The following is a 25,180-nucleotide window of genomic DNA, read 5'->3' as shown; positions in this document are numbered from 1 at the left end:
CCTTGAACTTTCTATATTAGTACTTTGAACATGCAATCTCTATAGCAGGCTGAAACTAAGTGGTGAGGGGGAGGGGGTTCCCTCTTTTACATATAGGAAAGGGTGATTCCAATTTTAAATCCTATTGTATGATGATATGGAAAAACTGCTGTGTATATTTGCATAGTTAAAAGGACGAAGAGTGGATAGTGTATGCAGGAGAGGAGTGCAAAGGGTGTAATGGTGGGTAGTATGTATGGGAGAGGAGTGCCGAGTATATGACAGCGGGTGGTATGTGTAGGAGAGGAGTGCCAAAGGTATGATGGTAAGTAGTATGTTCAGGAGAAAAGTATGGAGTGTATGACAATGGGTAGTATATGCACTAGCAGAGTGTATGACAGCGGGTAGTATGTACAGGGGGTTAGTGAGATGTGTATGACAGTGAGCAGTATGTACAGAAGAAGAGTGCGGAATATATGATGGATTGCAGTATGTACAGGAGAAGAGTGTGGGGTGTATGACGGGAAAAGTTTGTACAGGAAAGGAGCAGGGAGTGTACGACAGGGTAGTATGTACTGGAGAGGAGTGCAGAGGGTATGATGATGGGTAGTATGTGCAGAAAAGGAGTGTGGAGGGTATAAAGGTACATGGTGTGAACACGCCCCATTTCAATGCTCCAGCACTGCACTGGCCACTGGGCAGTGGCTTACACAGAGGCGGCTACTGTTGCTGTCTGTAGTTACAAAAGCACCAGTGCCTACCACGCTCCTGCAGGCTCCTAAACCTCCCTAACAACTTGTCACCCTTCTGCACACAAGTCCTTCCTGACATCCAACAAAATCCCACCATCATACCACGTTACAAATCACTAAAAATGAACTCCTAGAGATTATATACCTATAAGCAAGATCTCCGAGGCTGGCAAATGCACTCCCATCCTGCCCTGCACATGTCAGCAACAGCAGCCAGCAGTAGAGATGCTCTGCCTCTAGGTTCTCTCTGAAGTCAGCACTAGAGTGCACTGAGCAAGAGTGCTGTAGAATGCCCTGGAGGAAGGGAGGGGGAGACAGAGGGTAAAGATTCAGGCCTGGTAGCGTGCTTATTAAATTACAAGGTGTCAAGGTCCTACCTTTTCCCTGAGGTTGTGTTACTCCATGTGCTGGCGTCCATCTTGGATTCTGCTGTGCATGATGGGAGTCCTTTTTATGCCTTCAGGTCTCTGAGGTCCACCCCCCAGAGGGGCGTGGCTGATGACATATAAGCCTGTGGCCCGCACATGCTCTTTGCACTTGTGTCTTTGTGTTGCTTTTACTCTGTTCTGACTCTCGTGACTCTCCTGGTATTCTGATTCGGCTTGTGACTTGACTATTCTTTGTATTCTCCTTTGATCTGACCCTCTGTTGCTGAACCCAGCTTGTGACCTGTGATTCTCGTCTGCTGTCCTGTACTGTTTTGTCCTGTTGTTGTTGACCCCGGCTTGTCTGACTACTCTTTTGTCTCTTCCACCAGCTACACGCCATTGGCGGCGGCCATTACCGCAGCTGAGGTGTCTCGGGGGCCGCGACCTGGTTCCTGGCTGCGTCAAGTCCATCCCCACCATCAGGGGCCCTGGTGAAGGGCAGCTTGGGACTTAGACTCCGCGCCCTGAGGGACTTTGGTTTGTGGGTGGTGGTTGTCGTCAGCCAGTGCGTTACATTGTTAGGCCTGCCTGTCCGTTCCTCGGCTCCTGCCCTGACATTACACAAGTGCCATGAACCCTGACGGTGCAGGCACTCCTTCACTCCCAACGCTAGTCGCCAGACTCGATCAACAGGATCACCTGTTGGATCAGTTTGCTCAGGCGTTGCAAACTCTGCTCGCACGCACTGCACACCTTGCTCCTGGTGCCATTAGGCCGGTAGTCACTCCGGTGGTCTCTCCCGCTGCTTCTCCGCCTATTGCGTCCACCACCTCGGTGGCTGCATCAGCGGCACCCAGAGGTATGACTGGCTCTGCCCCTCTTCCACAGCGCTTTAGGGGTGAGCCGAGTCAGTGTCGTGGGTTCCTCAACCAGGTGGGTATTTATTTTGAATTAATACCCCACGCCTTCCCGTCTGAGAGGTCAAAAGTTGGGTTCCTAATTTCACTACTCTCAGACAAGGCCTTGGCCTGGGCAAATCCCTTATGGGAGAGGAACGACCCGGTGATTCAAGGTTTTTCCGGTTTTGTCGATGCCTTCCGTAGGGTATTCGACGTACCGGCTCGTTCCGCCTCGGCGGCCAAGCTGCTCATGACCATGCATCAGGGTTCACGGACCGTGGCCGAATACGCCATAGAGTTTCGTACCCTGGCGGCAGAGGTCGGTTGGAACAATGAGGCTCTGGTGGCTGCGTTTTCCCATGGTCTTTCTGACACACTGAAGGACGAGATTGCAGCTAAGGAAATGCCTGTGGTGTTGGAGGAGCTCATCTCTTTCCTGATCCTGCTTGACACCAGGCTCAGGGAGAGGCCTTCACTCAAGGAACGCCTGCGGAGGCCTTCCAATCGACTGGCACCTGCGTTTTCTGTCCCACCCGTTCCTCCCTCTCCTCCCACGCCTCCTGGGGATGGATTGTCTGGTGGTGAGCCCATGAAGCTGGGGTTTGCTCGCCTTTCCGAGGGGGAGCGGGCCGCTCGGCGTCGGGAGGGTCGCTGCCTGTACTGTGGTCTTGGTGGGCACTTTCGGCAGTCCTGTCCTGTCCGTCCGGGAAACGCTCGCACCTGAGATCCTGTCGGGGACAGATCTTGGGTGGAGTCTCCTCGTCCCCGGCGCTCCACAGAGATAAGCCACTGATCACCGTTGCCCTCTCTTGGGCGGAGGGCTCGGTGACGGCCCAGGCGTTGGTAGATTCTGGGGCCAGCGGGTTGTTTATGGACAGCTCGTTTGCTGCCCAGCACTCCATTCCCCTGCAGGCTCGAGTTACCCCATTGGTTCTCGAGGCGATAGATGGCAGGCCCCTGCAACCACCGCAGGTTACCCACGAGACTGTGCCAGTGGAAGTAGCTATTGGGGCTGTTCACAGGGAGTTGGCCTGTTTCCAAGTGATTTCTTCTCCGCACTATTCGGTGGTTTTGGGGTATCCCTGGCTCCAGATGCACAATCCAACCTTCAATTGGCAAACAGCCGAGATTCTCTCGTGGTCTCCACAGTGTGGGGCCGGGTGCATCCGTGGGCCGGTTAAGGTGTTGTGTGCCTCCTTGGACTCCGCGTTGCCCTCTGATTATGGGGAGTACCAGGATGTGTTTGATAAGGTACGCGCTGGTGCCTTACCTGCTCATCGTCCTTACGACTGCGCCATATCCTTGCAACCCGGTGCCACTCCTCCGCGTGGCAGGGTGTATCCTCTCTCGGTTGCGGAGAATAAGGCCATGGAGGAATACGTTGCAGATGCGCTTTCCCGGGGGCACATTCGTAAGTCTACTTCCCCAGCAGGAGCGGGCTTTTTCTTTGTAAAGAAGAAGGGTGGTAAATTAAGGCCTTGCATTGATTATAGGGGTCTTAATCGAATCACCACTAAGAATGCCTACCCGATCCCCTTGATTACTGAGTTATTCGACCGCCTTAAGGGGGCAACAGTCTTTACCAAACTTGACCTTAGGGCGGCGTACAACCTCGTACGGATCAAACAGGGGGATGAGTGGAAGACCGCGTTTAACACCAGAACCGGCCACTACGAATACCTGGTGATGCCCTTCAGGTTGTGTAACGCGCCCGCAGTTTTTCAGGAATCCATAAATGATGTCCTTCGTGACTTGTTGCAGCAGTGCGTGGTAGTTTACTTGGATGACATCCTGGTTTACTCTGCCTCCATGGAGTCCCATATCCAGGATGTCAAGCAGGTGCTGCAACGATTACGTGAGAACAAACTTTTTTGTAAACTTGAGAAGTGCGAGTTCCATCGATCCCAAGTTGCCTTTTTAGGCTACATCATTTCTGCGGAGGGATTCTCCATGGACCCTCAGAAGGTTTCGGCGGTTCTGCAGTGGCCTCGTCCCAATGGTCTTCGGCCCATTCAGCACTTTTTGGGTTTTGCCAACTACTATCGGAAGTTCATCCGGAACTTCTCCACGCTGGCAAAGCCTCTCTCAGACCTAACCAAGAAGGGCAGTAATCCTCACGAGTGGCCACCCGAGGCCATCGTAACGTTCGAGGCTCTTAAATCCGCCTTCGCGTCGGCTCCGATACTGTCTCATCCCAATCCTGGATTGCCCTTCGTCCTTGAGGTTGATGCATCCGAGACGGGAGTAGGCGCTCTCCTGTCTCAACGTCGGTCGCCCGATGGACCCCTACTTCCCTGTGGGTTCTACTCCAGGAAGCTTTCCTCTGCAGAGTGCAACTACCAGATTGGAGATAGGGAGTTGTTGGCAATCATTCTGGCTCTCAAGGAATGGAGGCACCTGCTCGAGGGCTCCGCGGTTCCGGTCCTCATTCTTACCGATCATAAGAACCTGACTTATCTTTCGGAGGCCAAAAGATTGACACCCCGCCAGGCCAGATGGGCTCTGTTCTTGTCACGCTTCAACTATGTGGTTTCATATTTGCCTGGTTCCAAGAATGTCAGGGCTGATGCGTTATCACGGCAATACTCTGAGTTGTCCAGGGAGGACTCTGAGCCAATCTCAGTTATTCCTCCAGATCAGATCCTGGCTGCCATTCGCACCAGTCTGACCTCTCCTCTTGGGGAGCAGATTTTGGCGACTCAATCTGAGGCTCCTCTCGGGAAGCCGGAGGGTAGATGTTTTGTACCCGAGGGATTGCGCACCCGCCTGCTGCGTACCTACCATAATGCCAAAACTGGGAAGAACCAGCTGTGTTGGGTCGTCTCTTGCTTATTCTGGTGGCCAACCCTCCGTGCCGACATCGCCTCTTATGTAGCGGCATGTTCGATCTGTGCCCAGAATAAGTCTCCACGGCATCTCCCTTTGGGTCTTCTACAACCCATTCCCAATGGGGAGCGTCCTTGGTCACATCTAGGGATGGACTTTATTGTAGACCTCCCGGTGTCTCTGGGTCATACGGTCATCCTCATGATCGTCGATCGGTTTTCCAAGATGTGCCATTGCATTCCACTCAGGAAATTACCAACAGCGCAAGAACTGACCACGGTCTTTTCCAGGGAGATTTTTCGCCTGCATGGGTTGCCTAAGGTGATTGTCTCGGACCGCGGGAGTCAGTTCGTGTCCAGATTCTGGCGCGCCTTCTGCTCTCAGTTGGGTATTAGTCTCTCCTTTTCCTCAGCCTACCACCCGCAGTCCAATGGGGCTGAGGAGCGTTCCAATCAGGCCTTAGAACAATTCCTTTGATGTTATATTTCAGACCATCAGGACGATTGGGCCGATCTCCTGCCTTGGGCAGAGTTTGCCAGGACCTCGGCGGTCAACTCCTCCTCCGGGATGTCGCCCTTCATGGCCAACTATGGGTTCCAACCCACAGTATTACCTGAGAGGTTCTCACCACAGGACATTCCGGCTGTGGAGAACCATCTTGCTGCCCTGCGTTCTTCATGGGGGCAGATCCAGAGGGCCTTGAGGGACTCAGCTCAGCGCCAAAAGTTCCAGGCTGATCGCAGACGGTTGCCCGCTCCTTCATACCAGGTCGGCGATCGGGTGTGGTTGTCTACTCGCAACCTCAATCTTCGGGTGCCCACACCCAAACTAGCTCCCCGTTTTGTCGGTCCTTTCCGCATTCTCCGCAAAGTGAATCCGGTGGCCTATGCCCTTGCCCTTCCGTCTGGGATGCGGATCTCCAATATCTTTCATGTTTCCCTGTTGAAACCTCTGATCTGCAATCGCTTCACTACCTCTCTGCCTCGGCCCCGTCCTGTCCGGGTTGACGGTCATGAGGAGTATGAGGTGAGCCGGATCCTGGACTCTCGATTGGTGCGCGGTCGATTACAGTTCCTGGTTCATTGGCGCGGTTATGGTCCTGAGGAGCGTTCCTGGGTTCCTTCCGTGGATGTCCATGCTCCTGCCCTCCTCCGCGCTTTTCATACCCGCTTTCCTCAGAAACCTTTTGTTGAGCCGCGGAGGGGGAGGGGCCCTTGAGGAGGAGGTACTGTCAAGGTCCTACCTTTTCCCTGAGGTTGTGTTACTCCATGTGCTGGCGTCCATCTTGGATTCTGCTGTGCATGATGGGAGTCCTTTTTATGCCTTCAGGTCTCTGAGGTCCACCCCCCAGAGGGGCATGGCTGATGACATATAAGCCTGTGGCCCGCACATGCTCTTTGCACTTGTGTCTTGTGTCTTTGTGTTGCTATTACTCTGTTCTGACTCTCGTGACTCTCCTGGTATTCTGATTCGGCTTGTGACTTGACTATTCTTTGTATTCTCCTTTGATCTGACCCTCTGTTGCTGAACCCGGCTTGTGACCTGTGATTCTCGTCTGCTGTCCTGTACTGTTTTGTCCTGTTGTTGTTGACCCCGGCTTGTCTGACTACTCTTTTGTCTCTTCCACCAGCTACACGCCATTGGCGGCGGCCATTACCGCAGCTGAGGTGTCTCGGGGGCCGCGACCTGGTTCCTGGCTGCGTCAAGTCCATCCCCACCATCAGGGGCCCTGGTGAAGGGCAGCCTGGGACTTAGACTCCGCGCCCTGAGGGACTTTGGTTTGTGGGTGGTGGTTGTCGTCAGCCAGTGCGTTACATTGTTAGGCCTGCCTGTCTGTTCCTCGGCTCCTGCCCTGACACAAGGACACTGTAGCTTTCCCCACTGCCCTAATCCTGGAATACAGCCTGGGATATAGCCAAGGTGAGACATTTACTGAAAGGCTGGACTGTCCTGGCAAAGCCTGAACAATTGGCAAGTATGTATATGTGTACCTCAAACAAATTCTACTGAAACACATTATGCACTAATCCCAAAATTCAGTGATTGTCAAAAGTACAACTACATTACTGTAAAGAACAGATTCAAGTAAAATTAATAAGGCTACTGGAACACGTATATTGTGTCATCCACGATGGTGCTGTTGAGTGCATTATTGTTAAGTCCAGTCTGGGAAAAACACAATCTAGGAGGGGTCTGTGTAAAAGGTTGGAATCTATCAGCATATCATAACTGGATACAACAAAAACAATATCTAATACAAAAAGGCTAAAAAGGGCTCTTCAAGATTTTGATAGCCACATAGATTTCCATTTAGAGAAATAGGCAAATGTAGCATGTTGTATCTGTTGGTGTAAATGGTGCTGGGGATACCAAGGGTTTCAAAACAGAATAGAAAAAAGGGTACAGCTAAACAAGTGGATGGGAGAGAAGAGAGGTAGAGTGGGGGCAAGCCCACAGGGGTTAATCATCTAGCACACATAGGCACACTGAGAGGGTTGTTGGATATTCAAAGCACAAAGTTGTTGTTTTTTCTTTTTTAGTCATCAACTGAATCTTGCTGGATCGGCATAATTTTTCATTAAAGTGGAGCTCCAGTCCCCCCCCAGTCTTTGGAGATGTATTTCTGCCAGTTATCATTGGGGCCCTTTAAAAGCATCAGTGCACTTAATGAGAGTCCCAGTTAACATGTACGCAGCATAGGTACAGTATAGGTACGTTATAGTCTCAGCATAGGTGCAAGGATAGATGTGGTTCAGATGTGGTAAAAGTTTGGTATAATGCGGTACTGTATATGGTTGGTATACAGTAGGTGCAATCTAGGTGTCACGTACCTGGTTGTAGACCCTGACGTGAAGAGGGAGGCCTCTCTTACACCTCTGGTTAAGAGACTACTGTTAGTGAGACAGTAGCCGTGAGATCACGGTGGGGTATGAGTGCCTATAGGATGTCCAACAGGTAGCCGGTGCTTATCCAGGGATTAGCCAGATGACAGAGATAGCTGATGGCAGACAGATGCAGCATACTCGGAACTGGCAGACAGTAGACACTTGGCAGGCAAATGACAGGTTACAGGTGCAGAGCAGGCTGGCAAATGACAGGGTGCAGATGCAGAGCAGGTTGGCAGAGGTAGATAGCAGACTGGGCAGGAAGCACTTGGCAAACAGAGTGAGATAGGATGAGAGGTCAGGCAAGCCAGATCGGTAACAGGAATCAATCACAGGAACAGGCAACAGCAAAACTGAAATGCTGTAAATCAGAAAGCAATGAGCCAGTGCCACAGTCCCATATAAATAATCCCTTTGGAACCAGTATTAGAGAGAGACCCGCACATGTCTGCAAACATACTAGTTGTCCTGCGCACACGTATGTGCCACAGAACATTATATATTCAATGGGCAAACCTTCCCTGACACTAGGCTTGTAATAAGTGCAGTATAGAGTGCAGTGTAGGTGTGGGATGAATTGGGTACACTTGGTGTCCTGCTCTCAGTGGCTCAGTCCCTGCTAGCAGTATCAGCAATGAGCAAATAGCCCTCTACCCAGTCCCTGACATGCTGTGGAGACTACTCACTCTAAAAGGGGGGCCCCTTTGTCCCTCCACAGGATGTCATTAATGATCAGTGACGGGAAGCTCTGGGTGAGAGGAAGCTCTGGGTCTCCCTGTAACAACGGTGCAGATGTGATCACTGCGGTCTGTGTTTCAATGCTTTGGGTATCTCCCAGGTCTCAGACTCGACCTCTGCTGGTCTGGCCTCTCAACAGTCTGGTCAGTGTGTAGCAGATGTATTCTGCTCGGTTCCCACAGCTCCAAGAGGAAGAGTTTTCTCGGCAGTTTATTAAAACCCACCTGACCCCTCCCTTTCCTCCTCAGTGCTCGGCATAGAAGTCTGCGGGCTTGCTTAGCTTTAGCTGTCCCCCTGCTGGCCGGAGGAGGATGATACCGCATTTCACCAGTGACTCAGTACAAGGAGAGAACAATAAAAGGTAATGTTTCTTTCTCCATATTGCTGTAGCCCAGCACCTGGCTGCACCTTGTTCATCCTTGTGTCTCTGTATTGAGACCACCATCTTGATAGAGGCAGGGCTTTGCTTTTTCATGTCATAGCCTCCAGCAAGGAGAATAGTGAACATCACTGTAATGACAATACCAAATCTCACTACAATCTCTTTGGGATAGTAGTCAGAGGCAGCAGTACCTTAATCTCACATTGAAGATATACAACTATGAGGCTGTAAGCACTAGGCACCCTCACATACCAGAAGTTGCAATGCTATTTTTCAAGAGGAATTCTAGATAATATGTACAATTTTCAGGGCACTGCTTAGGCACAGTTAACATATCCACGTTTTCATTATAGTGAACCCTCACTCTCTGAGTTCTGTTCACATTTAGTACCATGACTATTTCTGTTTAAATGCATGACAGTGGGTGTCACTGTCCTCCACGTCTAAGCAAGGACTTGTTTTGCATTCTTAGGAGATGAAATTGTCTATTGATACATTTGGTGGTCTTTATGTTTATGAGGACTACTTTGGGGTCCTTGCAGTACCTCTTCCCAGAACAATATATATAAGCTAAAACATGGTGGTTCATTACCATTTTATTTTGGGGCTTTCCCATCAAACATGTAAAAGACAACCTCTAAAACCAGTTATGGGGCAGTAGGGATACATTTAGAGAGTCTTCTGAGTACCACAAGCAATTTATAGTTGGCTCCTATTGCAGAATCATTAAAGGCTACGTCCTTCTTTTACAAAAATAAAATACTTGCACAGATATTTGCAGCAAAAAAAGTCCATGTATTATTTTTTCTGCAAATCAGCCTGCAAAGCATTGCAACTGGTATCAAAGAGAGAGTGTGGTCCTGATGCAGCGGGGCGCTCTGTGCTCCCACGGACATTGCATCCATGGATGACACTCTGGCCAGCAGGTGTTAAGAGTTCCGGCATACAGTGTCCCCTCCACTGGATCCACACCTGCCCCACCCCTGCCCCTCGTCGTGCTGTTCCCCTCCCCGAGCGGCTGTTCAATGATTCTGCTCTGCCTGGTGAGTAGTGTGTCCCCCTTGGTGCCAGGCTATTCTGTCCTACCCTGATCCCAACCCTAAACAAATAACCCCCCCTCCCTGCTCTCCACCCTAAAACAACTAACCCCCCCTCCCTGCCTCTCCACCTTCAACCACAACCCCCCTCCCTGCTCTCCACCCTAAAGAACCCCCCTCCCTGCTCTCCACCTTAAACAAATAAGTCCTTTCCCTGCCTCTCTACCTCCAACAATAACCTCCCTCCCTGCTCACCACCATTAACCGTTTCAATACCATGCAATTTTACACCTTCCTGCCCAGGCCATTTTTCAGGTTTCAGCGCTCTCACACTTTGAATGACAATTGCGCGGTCATACAACACTGTACCCAAACTAAAATTTTATCATTTTCTTCACACAACTAGAGCTTTATTTTGGTGGTATTTAATAACCGCTGGGGTTTTTATTTTTTGCTAAATTAACAAAAAAAGACCAAAAATTTTGAAAAAAAAACACATTTTTCTTTGTTTCTGTTATAAAAGTTTACAAATAAATAATTGTTCTTCATAAATTTAGGCCGAGATGTATTCTGCTACATGTCTTTGGTGAAAATAACCCAAATTAGGATGTATTATTTAGTTTGTAGGAAAGTTATAGAGTTCACAAACTATGGTATAAATCTGAATATTGATCAATCCTGAAGTACTAATTTCTTGAGGTCCAAGAATGTCAGAATAGTACAGATATCCCCAAATGACCCCTTTTTGCAGAGTAGACAGTCCGACGTACTTCATAAGAGGCATGGCGAGTTTTTTGAAGTTGTATTTTTTTGTCATAATTTTTCCGAAAATGAAAAAATGAAAAAAATTATTTTCACTATTTTTTTTTTACATACTGTCACCAGTGCAGTACAGCGTCATCATATAACTGGCATGGCGGTGAACAGGGACACTGACTGGTGACAGTATGAAAAAAAAACATTTTTTTTTAATTTTTTTTTTTTTATTATATTTAATTTTTTATTACATTTTTTTTTATTTTTTTTAAGATTTTTTTTCATATTTTACTATGACCAAAATAGTACAATGTTACCATAGTAACATTGTACTACTTTGGGGAAGTGATCAGTATTTTTTTTTTTTTTTTTTTTTTACACAATTTGCTTATAGCAAAGAATTACTTTGCTATAAGCAAGCATTTACCTGAATGAAATCGATTCATTCAGCTTTTTTTTTTTTTTTTTTTTTTTTTTTTTTTTTTGTGCTTAGCTGTGATTTGGTCACAGCTAATCACATGACATGCGCATGTGATTAGCTGTGACCATTCACAGCTAGGCACTAGTATACAATGGATGGCATCATGAATGAAGCCATCCATGTATACAACTGTCATGTGACCTGCTGTGATTGGTCACAGCAGGTCACATGGTACCAGCAACGGGAGCCGGTACTCGGATCTGTCATCGGCCGTGTCCGAGGTGCACGGCCGACGACAGATCGCACTGCTGCGCCGCTCTGCACTAGCGCAAACGGCGCATGTGCGGGAGCACGCCAAATGGCGTGCACCCAGAATGGAGGAGCACATCTGAAGCCGCCAAACGGCCATTGGCCGGGCGGCTAATGGTTAAACAAATAACCTCCCTCCCTACCTCTCCACCTCCAACAATAACCCTGCTCTCACCACAAACAAATAACTCCCCTCTGTGCTCTCCACCCTAAACAAATAAGTCCTCCCCCTACCTCTCCACCCTAAACAACCCCCTCCCTGCCTGTCTACCTCCAACAATATCCCCCCTCCCTGCTCTCCACCCTAAACAAATAACCTCCCTCCATGCTTCTCCACCTCCAACAATAATCCCCCCCCCCCCCACTCTCCACCCTAAACAAATAAACCCCCTCCCTGCTTTCCACCCTAAACAAATAGCCCCCCTCCCTGCCTCTCCACCTCCAACAATGGGCAGGTTGAATTCCCGTTTAATGTCAGCCAGCCAAACACTGGCCTTGTATGACAGGCAGAAATGGCCACAGACTTTTCTGGCCTGCTTCAGAAGATCTTGTAAGCCTGGGTACCTGTTCAAAAAATGCTGCACCACCAAATTCAGGATGTGTGCCAAGCATGGAACATGTGTCAAATGTCCCTGTCAGTGGGTAGTGTCTTGGAAATTCGCTTTTAACGAATTTCTCCTTACCGTGAGCTGTGCGAATCTTGCTTACCACGACTGCAGCTAAACTACACGATTCCTGCCCATCCAACTGGGTTAGCTCTGTTGAAATGTGGGGGATGGAGCTCCGTTACCCTAGAATGATCAGGCGACACTCTCAGGATGATGTTTGAATTCACATAAAGCCGCTCTGACTCCAGCCTCGGATTTTTATTTACAAGCAGACACACGCCCCCCCACATGAATAAAGGTCAATCCCCTCCCACCGTACAATGCAATGGGGAGTGCCTATACACAGGATATACATTCCGATTGGAGCATAGCCTTTCCTATTATCTATCACTGGTCCTCCCCCATGAGCCCTCTGAGGTCAGCAGACTTCCTCCCCTTCCCCCCATGAGCCCTCTATGGAGAGCATACTTCCTGTCCTACTAGCTCCTATTGGTATGCAAATTCTTTGTACAAGCATTCCCTAGGCTAAACACCAGTCTGTACCTGGATGGGCCCGATACGATCTTTATTAAAACACATCCATCCAGATACAGTTTCAGGTTGGTAATGGGTTGTAAGATATGCATAAGCCTACACGCGGAGTTCGTACTGCTTGGCGCCTTGCGGCACGGAGTCCATGTGGTACTATGCTGCTGATATGTGGATTCAGGCCCGCGGCCTACCGCCGGCGGCATTCGCATCGAATGCCGTGGTGGTATACACGCCGGTCTATAAGCGCAGATCTGCCATCTCATCCATTACCGAGCTGAGTACTGTAATACATACATTGTACATGCGCATGGCCCAATTGCAGCCTTCAGAGCTTTAATTAAGCCACACGAGAGACATATGAATAACACTCATATATGACACATTTAAAGTTCAACCAACAATACAAAATTTCCATGACATTCCCTCCTGTTTTATCATATTCTCCTCGTGTCCCTTCTTGATCTTCTTCAGCTTGGTGGGTGTAGTCTCAAAACCTCAAAGAGTTGATCTTAGACCAGAGTTCCTGTAGTTGTCCCTGAGAATAAAGCTCCACGGGGTACCTGAAACAACAAGACCCGACGTAGACTCGACTCAAACAGGCTTGATTGAAGCGATGATCCTCAAGAGCATTGGAACCTTCACTACAGGAAGGCTCTTGCAAAAACCACAAACAGACTTCTGGTATGAATAAGGCTTGTGATCCCACGGTGGTCTGGGGAGATCCAGCAACAGATTCTCAAATTGCCCCTGCTGTCAGGGAATGCGAAGATCGCCTCGGCGATCGAATCTGCACATGCGTAGAATCCTGACAAGACATACAGGCAGGCAGGCACTAGGACCCAGGCGCGCCTGTCACCGATGACGGCGCCGGGCAGGCACTAGGACCCAGGAGCGCCTGTCAGGAGTTGGGCGGCCTATTTAAACCCAGCTCTTGCAATGCTCAAGTGCCGTATGGTCTTACCTGTTACCTGTGTTCCTGTTTTGATCCAGTGTTCCTGAATACCTTGTTGCCGACCCAGCCTGTTCCTGATACTGCTGTCTTCTCCTGCTCTGATCCCTGGCTTGTCTGACCATTCTCCTGCTTAACCCTGCACGTTCTGATCTCCTGTTAATGAACCCGGCTTGTGACCAGTTTATTCCTCTGCCTGCTGATTTTGTACCACGCTGCCACCACTGTTACCGACCCAGCCTGCCTGACGCTGCTCTTGTGACCTCCTCACATCAGACTCTCACCTGCTATACACCTCCAACAGTGCTTCTACCACAGCTGGGTGAACTCAAGGGCCGCGACCTGGTCTCGGCCTGCTCCAAGTCCATCCCCACCATCAGGGGCCCTGGTGAACAAGCAGGTAGGGACTTAGATTCCGCGCCTTGGGGGAATCCGGTCTGTGGAGTGCTAGAGGCTACCGCTGTAGGATCCCTGACAGAACCATACGGCCATGACAGAGTCTGGAGGAGGACCTTCACCCTGGGAAGAGATGTGCCAACATCTGGCAGCACTCACACGAGCGGTGAAGACCCTGGAAGAGGGATACAAGCACCTGGAGGGACAGGTTCAGAGCCTGGCCGCACCAACACCCACAACATTGGGCTCAGTGGGAACACCTCCCGCTACGGGTTCAGCAGGGCCTTCCACTGGAGCAGCATTTACAATTCCTCCGCCAGAACCAAGAGTACCGACCCCTGAGCGGTTCAGTGGGGATCGAGGGAAGTTCAGGGCCTTCCAAAACTCCTGCCAGCTATACTTTGACCTGCAACCCCGGACCTTCTCTTCAGAATCGGTGAAGGTGGGATTTGTTATATCCCTGTTGCAGGGCGAACCTCAGGGATGGGCCCATCGCCTGATGGAGGCCCACCACCCACATTTGAACACTGTGGCCACCTTCTTTAAGGCAATGGCACAGCTGTACGATGACCCGCATCGAGCTGCCTCGGCTGAGGCAGCCCTCTATTCTCTACAACAGGGACGCCGGGCTGCAGAGGATTATGCTGCGGAGTTTAGGCGCTGGAGTGGAGATACACAATGGAACGACGCAGCCTTGCGCCACCAGTTCCGGTTGGGACTGTCGGAACCACTGAAGGACGAGTTGGCAAGAATAGGGGTTCCAGACTCCTTGGAAGGTCTAATAGATCGTGCGATCCAAATCGATCGCAGACTGCGGGAAAGGAGACAGGAGAGGTCCAGCCAGGGGCAAAGAACCTCATGGATGCTGCCAAGAGTACCAGTCATGCCAAGGGTCAGTGTCGGCAATCGGGGCCCAGAGCCGTCAGAGGGAGCCGAACCTATGCAACTCGGCTTGATGCGGCCTTCCCTTTCTACTGAGGAACGACAGAGGCATCGGGCAAACAATCTGTGTCTGTACTGCGGAGCAGCGGGTCATATGGTGCGCTCCTGTCCGGAGAAATACTGTAAGTCCTCTATTTTCTCTAATATATCTACTGTGTGCACAGGCAACCCCACTCACTTGGCTGTACCTGTGTCTTTTCAGCTCCCAGGAGGAAGCATACAGGTGACGGCCATTATTGACTCCGGGGTATGTAGCTGCTTTGTTGATCTCAGTTTTGCTACCCAGCATCAGATACCGTTACTCACCAAAGAACATGGGTTGAATATTTTCTTGGCAGATGGGTCTCAAATAAAATTGGGGACGGTAGATCGGGAGACTCCTCCCTTACACACCACAGTGGCGGGACATCACCAGGAGTTCCTCCGTTTGGACGCCATCGCGTCCCCCCTATTTCCAGTTATTCTGGGGCTCCCCTGGCTACGAGCTCACGACCCTCAGATTGACTGGAAGACCGGGTCAGTCCAGTTTCCCTCACAATACTGTCAGGAACATTGTTTATCTAAGTTATCATTAAATACACAGGCCCTACTGGCTGTAAGCCCTGATGCCGAGTTAGCCCAAATTGTGCCTGCGGCCTACCACCAATTCTTGGATGTATTTAGTCCACGGGGGGCAGAAGTTCTTCCCCCACATCGAGCATATGATTGCCCCATTGATCTGCTCCCAGGTTCAGAAATCCCTTTTGGCCGCATTTTTCCACTATCTGAGCGAGAACTAGGGGCACTAAAAGAATACATTGATGAGAGCCTCCGTAAGGGATTTATCCGCCCTTCCACATCACCGGCCGGGGCGGGGATTTTCTTTGTCGAGAAAAAGGACGGATCCCTGAGACCTTGTGTTGACTACAGAGACCTCAACAAGATTACGGTCAAAAACCGCTACCCCCTTCCTTTGGTTCCAGAGTTGTTTCAGAGGTTAAAATCAGCATCCATTTTTTCTAAACTGGATCTCAGGGGTGCCTATAACTTGGTAAGGATACGTGAGGGGGATGAGTGGAAAACGGCGTTTCGCACTCGGTTCGGGCATTTTGAGTGTCTAGTCATGCCTTTCGGGTTATGTAATGCACCAGCCACCTTCCAGCACTTTGTCAACGACATTTTCAGGGACTTCCTTGACATTTTTGTAATCGTCTACTTGGACGATATCTTGATATTCTCCTCGTCTTTGGAAGCACATCGGGGACATGTTAGGAGTGTGCTAGAACGTCTCCGTCAGCATGGACTCTACGCTAAAGCTGAGAAATGCTGTTTTGAACTGAAAAGCATCTCATTTCTTGGTCTAATTATCTCCACCACGGGGATCGCTATGGACCCTCAAAAGATCTCGGCCATCCTGGAATGGCCTGCCCCCATGGATAAGAAGGGCGTCCAGAGGTTTATTGGGTTTGCCAATTTTTATAGAAAATTTATAAAGAACTTTTCAGGCCTGGTAGCACCCATTACTCAGCTCACCAAAGTGGGAGTACGTTTCCAATGGACCCCAGCAGCACAGGCAGCTTTTGAGGCATTGAAAAAGCTATTCACAACGGCTCCCATTCTGAACCATCCTGATGCATCATTGCCCTACATACTAGAGGTAGATGCATCGGAAGTGGCTGTAGGAGCAGTGTTATCACAGAGGGTAGGGGCCAAGGAGCTGATGCACCCAGTGGCTTTCTTTTCTAGGAAGCTCTCCCCTTCGGAAAGGAATTATGATATTGGGGATCGGGAATTACTGGCCATTAAGACCGCTCTGGAGGAATGGCGATATCTGCTAAAGGGGGAACAAATCATGGTACCCAAGGAGGTCCAGTCCCTGGTGTTAGGTTACTGCCATGACCATCCCCTAGCGGGGCACTTTGGGATACATAAGACTATAGATCTGGCATGACGCACATTTTGGTGGCCAAACATGGCCAAGGATTGTGAAGCGTACGTGAGATCTTGCCCCATCTGCAACCGGAATAAACCTACCAGAGACAAGGCCTGGGGCCTATTGAGACCTTTACCAATACCTGACCGTCCCTGGAGTATGATCTCCTTAGATTTTATTGTAGAATTGCCACCCTCGCAAGATCACACCGTGATCTTTGTGGTAGTGGATCGCCTTTCTAAAATGGCCCATTTCCTTCCACTAGCCAAGACACCATCTGCCTCCGAAACAGCCCAAGTGTTCATTAGAGAGATTGTGAGGCTTCACGGAGTGCCAAGAGAGACTGTCTCAGACCGGGGGGTGCAATTTACATCCAAATTCTGGAAAGCGCTATGTGAGGGGCTGGAGATTAAGTTATCTTTTTCGTCAGCATATCACCCCCAGACAAACGGGCAGACAGAACGAACCAATCAGACTCTCGAGCAATATCTGAGATGCTACACATCATTCCTGCAGAATGACTGGCTGACACTTCTACCAATGGCAGAATTTGCATATAATAATGCGAATCATTCCGCCACCAACCAATCCCCATTCTTTGCCAATTATGGGTTCCATCCTACCTTCCTGCCAGACCTGGTTCCTGAGAACTCAGTCCCGGCAGCCCAGGACACCTTAGAGTTCTTTACTACCAATAACAAGGTATTACAGGAAACAATGGCTAAGGCCCAAGAAGACAGTAAGAGGTTTTGTGACAGGAAGAGGAAGGGAGAGTTGGTCATACACCCTGGGGATCAGGTTTGGTTGTCAACAGCCAACCTAAAACTGACATGCCCATCCAGAAAATTGGCACCCAAATTTGTGGGACCTTTCCCAGTAGAACGCAAGGTTAATGAAGTGGCATTTAAACTGACTCTCCCCGAGTCCCTCAAAATACATCCAGTCTTCCACGTATCATTATTAAAACCTGCAGTTCCAGACCCCTTTTTAGACAGGTCTAGACCTCCAGAAGCTATAGATATCAACGGGGAGGAGGAATTCGAGGTGGAGGCAATTTTGGATTGTAGGAAGAGGGGTGGTCAGATACAATACCTGATCAAGTGGAAAGGCTTTGGGCCGGAGGAGAATTCGTGGGAACCAGCCCAGAATGTCCATGCCCCCAGATTAGTACGAGAATTCCGTCATAGCCAGCCACAAAGGAGGAATCGGGTGGGCATCCGGAGGCTGCCCGTAAGGGGGGGGCAATGTCAGGGAATGGGAAGATCGCCTCGGCGATCGAATCTGCACATGCGTAGAATCCTGACAAGACATACAGGCAGGCAGGCACTAGGACCCAGGCGCGCCTGTCACCGGTGACGGCGCCGGGCAGGCACTAGGACCCAGGAGCGCCTGTCAGGAGTTGGGCGGCCTATTTAAACCCAGCTCTTGCAATGCTCAAGTGCCGTATGGTCTTACCTGTTACCTGTGTTCCTGTTTTGATCCAGTGTTCCTGAATACCTTGTTGCCGACCCAGCCTGTTCCTGATACTGCTGTCTTCTCCTGCTCTGATCCCTGGCTTGTCTGACCATTCTCCTGCTTAACCCTGCACGTTCTGATCTCCTGTTAACGAACCCGGCTTGTGACCAGTTTATTCCTCTGCCTGCTGATTTTGTACCACGCTGCCACCACTGTTACCGACCCAGCCTGCCTGACGCTGCTCTTGTGACCTCCTCACATCAGACTCACCTGCTATACACCTCCAACGGTGCTTCTACCACAGCTGGGTGAACTCAAGGGCCGCGACCTGGTCTCGGCCTGCTCCAAGTCCATCCCCACCATCAGGGGCCCTGGTGAACAAGCAGGTAGGGACTTAGATTCCGCGCCTTGGGGGAATCCGGTCTGTGGAGTGCTAGAGGCTACCGCTGTAGGATCCCTGACACCTGCAGACGGGGCCACACAAGGCTGGTCTCGACCCAGACAGTTTTCCAGACACAAACCATGATGAGGCTTGAAGCTTGCTTGGAGGTCTTGGAGAATGTGGTCTTCAGGGAGATAAATTAGAGGGAAGCCAGGACGTAATCTGCAGAGAAGGTGGTTGGTTGGTGAGGTCTTCCTCCGATCAGTGGTTGGAGTGGGATCCCAGGAGCGGGCATGGAGATGTGGTCGTCTGCCCAAGCTTGGTTTACACGGTCGATGAGGCAACAGGAACATCTCACCGCGGCATATAAAAGGCAGAGGAAAAAGAGAAGCATCAGGACATACACTCCCACTTCCTTCAACCAAGATCCAATGGAGAACAGGAAATCTCCCAATCCTCCCAAACCCTTGAACGGATTCCAACCCTCACTAGCTATAGCTCTAGCTTTTCCCTGTAGTTCACTAACTTTGTCCATATGGGCCTGGACCTTGTCATCGGTGTCTTCTATGCAAGTACAACAATCCTCTCCGATGAACTCACAGAACCCCCCTTTGGCGGCTAAAAGGTAATCAAGGGCCATCTTCTCCTGAAGCACTAGAATTCCCATCTGCCGTTGTTCTTGGGCAATTTCTCTGACAGCCTCTACGGTCTCGTTAAACATACTATCCACGATGACAGAAAAATTGTTCAGGCGCTTCATAAGTTCTATTCCCCAACCTGTCCATGAGGGGAACCAAGCCCATGCCTGGTCGCCCTCAGAGAACAGCTCCCTGCGAACTCTCCCTGCCATCCTTACCTTCTTGTGGACCATCAACTCTTCATGATCCATCACTACATAGGATGCGGGGACTAGCTTTATGAGGGCACACGAACCTTTCACGTTCTGGGGAAATGTTCTATAGGCTGCCGAACCACACAGAAAATAGTATGGACCTGTCAGAGCAGAGCAGGAGGAGTTCCTTGTTCGGCCTCTGGCACTGAGCAACAGTTGCACAGACTGGGGGATTGCTCCCTCAGTCTGCACATCACATCCGTCCTTCCAACAAACGTGGTCTGGTCGGTCAGTGTGGTTACTCAGAAGGGAAGTCTGGTTAGTCAGATTGACAGTTATACCTCCCTCACAGGTGGTAGTCCCAACAAACTTGTTACCTGTACCAAAGCTGATGTTAAAGCACACCTGAGGGCTGCCTAGCTGCCCAGTTACCCATAATGGACTGACGAGGGTCCTACAGGAGCTAGAGCTAATATTGGTGCTAAAACTGATGTTACCTGCTAAAAATGTGTCATTAAGTTCTACCGACAAATGTCTACGTGGGGGCTGACCAGGGGTCCCTTGCTTTTTCATGCCGACACGGATGTCATATAGGGCATGAACAGCGGCCATTGCGGACATGTGATGACTGGGTGGGGGCTTAGAGCATACCCAACAGTTGGTTTTGTTGGCGGTTCTGGCTAAACGCAGATGCATTTTAAATAAAAGGTTGTCTTTTCCTCCGTTCACACACATGTAAGACATACAAACAAAAAGAAAAAGGAAAATGACACCCCTCATTCTCTGGTGTAGCTGAAAAGCTTCTTGCAGTGGCTTGCGTGCACCCAGTTGTCTCGTCCCTCGAGCTTGAGTGAGGTAGGTGTCGTCAGCTGGACTTGGTATGGTCCGGTGAACCGTGGCTCGAGTCCGGTTCTTTGATGTTTCTTTAGGACGACCCAATCACCTGGCTCAAACACCTGTTTTTGCATTTGGATCGGGGAGCGATTTGCGAACCCGATGGTGTATCTTCTGCAGCTCCCGTTGCAGAGATTGCACGTAACCTGTAAGCTGTGAATGCAAAGATGACAACTGTTGAGGAAAGTACAACCCTGTTTTGGGAGGTCCCCCAAACAACACCTCATAGGGTGACAGCCCATGTGGTTGCCGAGGGGCATTCTGGATGGAATAGAGGGCAATGGCGAGACACTCAGGCCAAGGTTTTTTTGTATCGGCCATGATTTTGGAGATCCTGTTTTTAAGGATTCCGTTGAGACGTTCAACCTTACCGCTACTCTCGGGTTGTGTAGCCCTTGGTTGATGTGAAGGGCTTTACATACCTCTGCAAAGATCTGTCCAGTGAAGTGTGACCCCCTATCGGACTCGATGGTTTCAGGTAGACCCCAGCGGCACACAACCTCAGACAGGATTTTCTTCACCGTGGTACTAGCGTTGGCACACGTGACGGGCCACGCTTCAGGCCAGCCTGAAAACATATCTACACAGACCAAGGCGTATTCGTACGGCCCACTCTTTGGTAACGAGATGTAATCGATCTGGATGCGTTGGAAGGGGCGCTCAGGTTTTGGTGAGTGCCTTTGGGGCGTTACTACCGTTCTGCCAGGGTTGTGTAGGGCACAAACTAGGCAAGAAGCTGCAAAGGTAGCTGCAGCAGTACTGAACCCAGGTGCAATCCAATGCTCGTCTACCAACGCACACATAGCCGTCTTAGATTGGTGCCCAGGGTAATGAGCCAAGTGGGCCATCATGGGGAAAAGGGACTTTGGCAAACACCATCTTTTGTTCAGGCACCAAATGTCATTCGACCCTTGGGAGGCTCCTGCTGCTGTCCATCTAGCCTTCTCCTGCAAACCCGCCTGCGATTGCAGCTTTTTAAACTCGTCTAACGAAACCTCTGAAGGAATGGCCAGCATCAGAACCCCCCTTTCCTGAACCAGTGCACCGGCCTTTGCGGATTGATCTGCCAAAGCGTTTCCACATGCCTCCACACTAGTCTCAGTGGTATGAGCCTTCACCTTAAGAACAGCTATCTCCCGTGGCAGGCCGAAGGCAATGAACAACCTGTCAATCAGTTCTGCATGCTTCACCGGTTTACCTGAACTTGTGAAGAATCCCCTCACTTTCCAGATGGGACCAAAGTCATGTGCAATACCAAACGCATACCTCGAATCCGTATAAACATTAATCCTCTGACCTTCATGCAACTCACATGCCCTGGCCAGTGCCCACAGCTCAGCTTCCTGAGTTGACATATGTGCGTTCAAAGAGCCCTTTTCCACAACGTCACTTTCAGTCGTGACCGCGTAACCAGTGTGTGGCTTACCTTCTTGGGTGTAGTACCTGGACCCATCGACAAAAAGATTTTTGCTTCCGGTAGTGGCGTTTCCTTCACTGGGCTGATCGCCGCTGACTCCAGTTCCATCAAAGAAATGCAGTCGTGTCCTTTGGAAGAGAGGTTAGTAGTGGACAAAGAAGACATGTTAGTAGAAGAGGTGTTAGTATTGTTAGTCGGGTTGCAAGATTTAGCACTGTCGTTGTTGTCCTCCCCCCCCTTCTCGTCTTCCAACACAGGAAGAAGAGAAGCTGGGTTAAGAATAGTGCATCGTTTGATAGAGAGGTTAGTAGGAGTTAGGAGGGCTACCTCGTATTTGGTCAATCTTGCTGCAGAGAGATGTTTAGTTTGGACCTGGTTTAGGATCTCTTGCACCGAGTGCGGAGTGTAGAGTGTAAGGGGTGAATCCAAAACGATGTCACCCACTTTTTGGACAAGGACAGCACAAGCAGCCACTGCCCTCACACAACCCGGGGACCCTTTGATGACTGGGTCCAGAGCGGTCGATAGGTACATGATGGGGCGTGAAGTTGGGTTAGTACTCCGGTTGCATGGCCCTGACTTTCGTGACAGAAAAGGTAGAAAGGTAGGTCATAGTTGGGTAGACCTAGGGCTGGTGCTATTGAGAGTTCCTGGGTCAGATCTTGAAGAGTTGACCAGTCGTCGTCTGACATTTGAAACGGTGTTTTGGATGTCAGCTCATACAGGGGTCCAAGTCTGCCCGAGATGTTGGGGACCCAATCTCTGCAGTAGTTGATAAGGCCGAGGACGGCTCTCAGCTAATGGTGGTTTTTGGGTCTCTTTAGGTCTTGCAATGTCTGCACTCTTTGGGTTGTTAGGTGCCTGGTGCCCTGAGAAATACAATGCCCCAAGAAGATGACTTTCTCCTGGCAGAGTTGTAATTTCTCCTTGCTGGCCTTGTTGCCCGTTGACGCCAGATGGTTGAGTAATGAAACAGTATGTTGATAACAATCCTTTTTAGTGGGAGTAGCAAGTCATCAACATACTGTAACAACACCACCTCTGGATTCATTGGGGTCCACTGATCTAACACGATTCTCAGCTTGCAGCTGTATTCCGAGGGACTGGTTACCGCCCCCTGGGGGAGACGGGTCCAGGTAAGTTGTCGGCCCTGGAAGGAGAAGGCAAAAAGGTACTGACACTGGGGATCCAGGGGTACCGAGAAAAACGCGTTTGACAGATCAATGACGGTAAAAAAGTTTGCATTGGGTGGTACGGTTTGGATTGGGCACCAAAGGGGCATCACTGATGATGATTTTTTTTACCGCTCTCAGGTCATGTACCAGCCGGTAGGTGGTCGGTTGACCCGGTGCTGTCTTTTTGGCTACTGGGAATAATGGTGTGTTACACGGCGACTGGGTTGGGGTGAGGACCTTTATCTGTAGATAATGGTCGATCTGGGTTTTTAGGCTGTCCATTTGGGCTACACTTAAAGGGTATTGTGGTAGTTGTGGTAATACGCTTCCTGGTCTGATGTTGACTGTAGTTGGAGGTACCGGCAAGAGACCCACATCATATTTATCAGCCGCCCAAACTTTGGGGTCAACTTCAGCCAATACGTCCAACTCCAGACAATATGTAGCCTCAGTGAGATAAGGTAGGGCCAACAATGTGCACAGTCTTTCTTCCGACAGGGCACTACTCACCACAACACCCGATGGGGTGAACTCAATGACAGCTTGAATGTCTGACAAGATGTCCGCTCCCAAAAGATTGATGGGGACGTCATCTGAGACCAGCACTGACCTGACAGCGTGCGGACCTAACCTGCAATGGAGTGGTTTGGTGGACTGTAGAGACACCGTTTGACCTGTGAGACCTACTGTCGGTGTGCATTCCCCTGAGAGGGGTACCTTGCCTTGGATGTCCTGTTTTTGCAAGACTGTTCTGGCTGCACCAGTGTCGATGAGGCAAGGGAGGGGATATTTTAATTCCTCGAGAAAAAGATGGACCTGGGCCGACACCGATTTGCCAACTTCCTATGAGGATTCATAGGAGTTACTTACCATTGTGGTGACAGGGGCGGAGGACTCATCAGGAATGAACTGCCACCGACCTTTAGGCAATTGGGGACAGCTCCTCCTTATGTGCCCCGTTTGGTGGCACTGAAAACACCTGGGTGGGGGCCTATCCTTCCTGTGACCCAGATCCCTTGGTTTTTCATGTGGGGTCTGGGACATAAGAACTTTGGCCTTGTCCTGTTTTCTTCTATCCATTTCCCTCTCTATTGCCGCAAGAGTGGAAAGGATAGCAGGGATAGACATCTCATTATATTCGGGTTGGGCCAGAACCAGCCTTTCCCGAATTTTAATATTGATGCCTTCCAAAAATTTGGCCCGCAACAGAATGTGCGTCGCGGTCACCTTTACCCCTTCAGTTGGAGCATCAGGTCCAACTTCCAGATCCGCATCCAGTGCCGTCTGCTTGAGACGGCGCCAGAAGCAGGCGCTTTCCTCATTAGGGCCCTGGGTGAGCTTCATCATGTCCGTAGTAGAGGTAGCACCATACATTTCTAGAAGCTTTGCCTTTAGCTGTGTACAGAACTCTTTGCCCCCTGAAGTCATCTCCTCATGAGTGGTTATAGAGCACCCTGCAATCACTGTACTGGCCACTTCCATGCCCACCTTAGCCCGCAGGATCTGCGCACAATCTGACCTGCTCATACCATAGCTGAACTGGTTTTGTCCAAACATTCGAGCAAATCCTCTCGGATTGACTCGATAGTCCGGGAGCTCAGCCAAAATAGTGCGGATCTCTGCCGGGGTGAAGGGGACATGCCAAACTACCCGTTCCCCTAAAGTCCGTTCCCCCTGTGCATTGGGGGGACCTTCAAATTGCTGCACCCTGACTGGATAGGCCTCGGTCCGGGAAGAGTGCAAGGGCTGGCCCAGCTTCATCGGTGGGCTTAGATTAACCACCTCGCTTACTGCACCTTCAGGTTTGAGGTCCCTCAGATCAGGGTATAGCTGGGGGGCAGGGGTCTGATCAGTGGCTCGTAGCGCTTTGATGCAATCCGCCCTGTTTCTTAACCGGGTGTCTATTCCCCTTGATTTGCAGATAGTCTGCAAATCAGTTGTTGAGAAGACTTCGTAGTTGGAAACAGAAGGAGCTGGGGTGAAGCAGGGAGAAGGGAGAGGTAGAGGTAGAGGCTGAGGCATAGATACAGAAGACACGGAAGGTACGTCAAGAGTGACGTCACTAACAGAAGAGACAGGTGCAGTTATACTTATCTCAGCCACTGTTGGTTGTTTGGGAACCCCGGCAGACCCTGATCCTGCCTGCCTTAGTAGAGTCAGCCCTGAAAGAGCTTCCTCCACCTCTGACACTGGATCCTCCTGTTTTATTCCCTCTGGAGGCCAGGCATACATCACCTGGTTCTTCCGGACAGACACCAGTTTATGTATGCCCTGCTTCCCTAATTGGATTGACCTGTGAAGCCATAGTTGTGTGATCTCTAGTTCTGACGCCTGC

At 50.2% G+C, this 25,180-nt stretch overlaps 1 protein-coding gene across 1 annotated transcript in view; it reads left to right on the top strand.

Moving 5' to 3' along the window:
- The window catches only part of MEI1 (meiotic double-stranded break formation protein 1), a 576,193-nt gene that overhangs the window by 357,300 nt on the left and 193,713 nt on the right, over positions 1-25,180 (top strand). The window lies entirely within an intron of this gene.

This window comes from Staurois parvus, unplaced genomic scaffold (assembly GCF_062004578.1).
Source record: "Staurois parvus isolate SC_StPar_1 unplaced genomic scaffold, SC_StPar_1.0 ptg000436l, whole genome shotgun sequence".
Classification (NCBI taxonomy): Eukaryota; Metazoa; Chordata; class Amphibia; order Anura; family Ranidae; genus Staurois; species Staurois parvus.
The sequence above is the reverse complement of the archived record's forward strand: the minus strand, read 5'-3'. Positions and strand labels throughout refer to the sequence as shown.